We start from the raw sequence: 5,192 nt of genomic DNA on the forward strand, positions 1-5,192 counted from the left end.
GGCGCAACACCAGGGATTCCGGTGCCGACGTGGAACCTGCACAACACAACCAAAGTACTTTGCCCCAACGTAACAGTGAGGTTGTCAATCTCACCGGCTTGCTGTAAACAAAGGATTAGATGTATAGTGTGGATGATGATGTTTGTTTGCAAAGAACAAGAAAGAACAAGTATTGCGATAGATTGTATTTCAGATGTAAAGAATGGACCGGGGTCCACAGCTCACTAGTGGTGTCTCTCCCATAAGATAAATAGCATGTTGGGTGAACAAATTACAGCTGGCCAATTGACAAATAAAGAAGGCATAACAATGCACATACATATATCATGATGAGTACTATGAGATTTAATCAGTGGCATTACGACAAAGTACATAGACCGCTATCCAAGCATGCATCTATGCCTAAAAAGTCCACCTTCAGGTTATCATCCGAACCCCTTCCAAGCATTAAGTTGCAAACAACTGCACAATTGCATTAAGTATGGTGCGTAATGTAATCAACACAAATATCCTTAGACAAAGCATTGATGTTTTATCCCTAGTGGTAACAAGACATCCACAACCTTAGAACTTTCTCGTCACCGTCCCGCATTCAATGGAGGCATGAACCCACTATCGAGCATAAATACTCCCTCTTGGAGTTACAAGTATCAACTTGGCCGAGCCTCTACTAGCAACGGAGAGCATGCAAGAACATAAACAACATATATGATAGATTGATAATCAACTTGACATAGTATTCAATATTCATCGGATCCCAACAAACACAACATGTAGCATTGCAAATAGATGACCTTGATCATGATAGGCAGCTCACAAGATCGAACATGATAGCACAATGAGGAGAAGACAACCATCTAGCTACTGCTATGGACCCATAGTCCAGGGGTGAACTACTCACACATTGATCCGGAGGCGATCATGGCGATGAAGAGCCCTCCGGGAGATGATTCCCCTCTCCGGCAGGGTGCCGGAGGAGATCTCCTGAATCCCCCGAGATGGGATTGGCGGCGGCGGCGTTTCTGGAAGGTTTTCCGTATCGTGGCTCTCGGTACTGGGGGTTTCGCGACGAAGGCTTTAAGTAGGCGGAAGGGTAGGTTTAGGGGCGGCACGAGGGCCCCACACGCTAGGGCCGCGCGGCCAGGGCCTGGGCCGCGCCGCCCTGTTGTGTCGGCGCCTCGTCGCCCCACTTCGTTTCCCTTTCGGTCTTTTGGAAGCTTCGTGGAAAAATAAGACCCTGGGCGTTGATTTCGTCCAATTCCGAGAATATTTCCTTTGTAGGATTTCTGAAACCAAAAACAACAGAAAACAAGAATCGGCTCTTCGGCATCTCGTCAATAGGTTAGTGCCGGAAAATGCATAAATATGACATATAATGTGTATAAAACATGTGAGTATCATCATAAAAGTAGCATGGAACATAAGAAATTATAGATACGTTTCAGACGTGTCAAGCATCCCCAAGCTTAGTTCCTACTCGCCCTCGAGTAGGTAAACGATAACAAGGATAATTTCTGAAGTGACATGCTATCATAATCTTGATCAATACTATTGTAAAGCATATGAGATGAATGCAGCGATTCGAAGCAATGATGAAGATAATGAGTAAACAAATGAATCATATAGCAAATACTTTTCATGAATAGTACTTTCAAGACAAGCATTAATAAGACTTGCATAAGAGTTACTCATAAAGCAATAAATTCTTAGTAGAAAGCTTTGAAACAACACAAAGGAAGATATAAGTTTCAGCGATTGCTTTCAACTTCAACATATTTATCTCATGGATAATTGTCAACACAAAGTAATATAACAAGTGCAATAGGTAAACATGTAAGAATCAATGCACACAGTTGATACAAGTGTTTGCTTCTGGGGTAGAAAGAATAGGTAAACTGACTCAACAATAAAGTAGAAGAATGGCCCTTCGCAGAGGGAAGCATGGATTACTTTTTTTGTGCTAGAGCTTTTCATTTTGAAAACAAGAAACAATTTTGTCAACGGTAGTAATAAATCATATGTGTTATGTATAAGATATCCTATAAGTTGCAAGCCTCATGCATAGTATACCAATAGTGCTCGCACCTTGTCCTAATTAGCTTGGATTAACATGGATTATCATTGCATAGCATATGTTTCAACCAAGTGTCACAAAGGGGTACCTCTATGCCGCCTGTACAAAGGTCTAAGGAGAAAGCTCGCATTGGATTTCTCGCTTTTGATTATTCTCAACTTAGACATCCATACCGGGACAACATAGACAACGGATAATGGACTCCTCTTTAATGCATAAGCATTCAACAACGATTAAAATTCTCATAAGAGATTGAGGATTAATTGTCCAAACCGAAACTTCCACCATGGATCATGGCTTTAGTTAGCGGCCCAATGTTCTTCTCTAACAATATGCATACTCAAACCATTTGATCATGAAAATCGCCCTTACTTCAGACAAGACGAATATGCATAGCAACTCACATGATATTCAACAAAGGTGTAAAAGTTGACGGCGTCCCCAGAAGCATGGTTACCGCTCAACAAGCAACTTATTAAGAAATAAGACACATAAGTACATATTCTTCACCACAATAGTTTTTAAGGCTATTTTCCCATGAGCTATATATTGCAAAGACAAAGAATAGAATTTTAAAGGTAGCACTCAAGTAATGTACTTTGGAATGGCGAGAGAAATACCATGTAGTAGGTAGGTATGGTGGACACAAATGGCATGGTTTTTGGCTCAAGGATTTGGATGCACGAGAAGAATTCCTCTCAATACAAGGCTAGGATAGCAAGGTTGTTTGAAGCAAACTCAAGTATAAAAGGTGCAGCAAAGCTCACATATGAACATATTGTAAGCATTATAAGACTTTATATCGTCTCCTTGTTGTTCAAACACCTTAACCAGAAAATATCTAGACTCTAGAGAAACCAATCATGCAAACCAAATTTTAACAAGCTCTATGTAGTTCTTCATTAATAGGTGCAAAGTACATGATGCAAGAGCTTAAACATGATCTATATGAGCACAACAATTGCCAAGTATCAAATTATTCAAGACATTATACCAATTACCACATGCAGCATTTTCTGTTTCCAACCATATAACAATGAACGAAGTAGTTCAACCTTCGCAATGAACATTAAGAATAAAGCTAAGAACACATGTGTTCATACGAAACAGCGGAGCGTGTCTCTCTCCCAAACAAGGAATGCTAGGATCCAATTTTATTCAAACAAAAACAAAAATTAAAACAAACAGACGCTCCAAGTAAAGCACATAAGATGTGACGGAATAAAAATATAGTTTCACTAGAGGTGACCTGATAAGTTGTCGATGAAGAAGGGATGCCTTGGGCATACCCAAGCTTAGATGCTTGAGTCTTCTTAAAATATGCAGGGATGAACCACGGGGGCATCCCCAAGCTTAGACTTTTCACTCTTCTTGATCATATTGTATCATCCTCCTCTCTTGACCCTTGAAAACTTCCTCCACACCAAATTCAAAACAATCTCATTAGAGGGTTAGTGCATAATTGAAAATTCATATATTCAGAGGTGACATAATCATTCTTAACACTTCGGACATTGCACAAAGCTACCGAAAGTTAATGGAACAAAGAAATCCATAAAACATAGCAAAACAGGCAATGCGAAATAAAAGGCAGAATCTGTCAAAACAGAACAGTCCGTAAAGACGAATATTTTAGAGGCACTGGACTTGCTCAGATGAAAATGCCCAAATTGAATGAAAGTTGCGAACATATCGGTGGATCACGCACGTAAACTGGCAGATTTTTCTAAATTTTCTACAGACGGGGCGGCTCAATTTCATGACAGCAAGAAATCTGTTTCTGCGCAGTAATCCAAATCTAGTATTGACTTTACTATCAAAGACTTTACTTGGCACAACAATGCAATAAAATAAAGATAAGGAGAGGTTGCTACAGTAGTAACTACTTCCAAGACTCAAATATAAAACAAAAGTGCAGAAGTAAAATAATGGGTTGTCTCCCATAAGCGCTTTTCTTTAACGCCTTCGGCCTAGGCGCAGAAAGTGTGAATCAAGTATTATCAAGAGACGAGGCATCAACATCAATAGGTATCCTAGATGCTCCATCATCCGTAGTGGTGCTAAGGGCTTTGTCAATTTTAGGCCTATAATAGTTTTTTGGCTTAGGCACTTTAGAGACATACATGAACTTTTGCTCCTTACCCACATAGGCTTTCTCCTTAAACTTAAGAGAAGAAAAAGTTGAACCCAAGGTTTCCATAGCTTCTTCAAGTTCACTAATCCTATGGGTTCGATTATCATGAGTAGCACAAGTTTCTAAAACAGCAATTCTTTCATTGATTCCACTTAGGGTTTTATCAAGTTTATCAGTGTTATTAAGTAATATTCCCAATTTAGTCTCAACACTTGGAAGATTTTTCTCTATGACCTCCAACTTTTTCATGACATCTTCAAGAGAGACTCCAATTTTAGCTTCATTAACAGGTGGTATTCCAACTAGACTCTCAATGATGCAACTAGCTTCTAAAGCAGGAGTGCCTAGGAAATTACCGCCCGCAAGAGTATCAAGAACATACCTATTCCAACTAGAGATACCAACATAAAAGTTCCTAAGTAGTATAATAGTGGAGTGTTTCTTAATGCACCTATGATGAGCATCGCTAATTCTATACTAAGCCTCTTTAAAACTTTCTCCCCCTTGTTGCTTAAACGAACGAACTTCAACTTCCGGATTACTCATTTTTTAGCAGTAGTAAATAAAGCAAACTAAATAAAGTAAATGCAAGTAACTAATTTTTTTTGTGTTTTTAATATGGAGAACAAGACATTAAATAAAGTAAAACTAGCAACTAATTTTTTTGTATTTTTGATATAAAGATCAAACAAAGCAGTAAATAAAATAAAATAAAGCAAGACAAAAACAAAGTAAAGAGATTGGATGTGAGAGACTCCCCTTGCAGCGTGTCTTGATCTCCTCGGCAACGGCGCCCGAAAAAGAGCTTGATGGCGTGTAATACACACGTCCGTTGGGAACCCCAAGAGGAAGGTGTGATGCGTAGAGCAGCGAGTTTTCCCTCAGTATGAAACCAAGGTTATCGAACCAGTAGGAGTCAAGGAACACGTGAAGGTTGTTGGTGGCGGAGTGTAGTGCGGCGCAACACCAGGGATTCCGGCGCCA

The sequence above is a fragment of the Lolium rigidum genome, chromosome 4 (genome assembly GCF_022539505.1).
Source record: "Lolium rigidum isolate FL_2022 chromosome 4, APGP_CSIRO_Lrig_0.1, whole genome shotgun sequence".
Lineage (NCBI taxonomy): Eukaryota > Viridiplantae > Streptophyta > Magnoliopsida > Poales > Poaceae > Lolium > Lolium rigidum.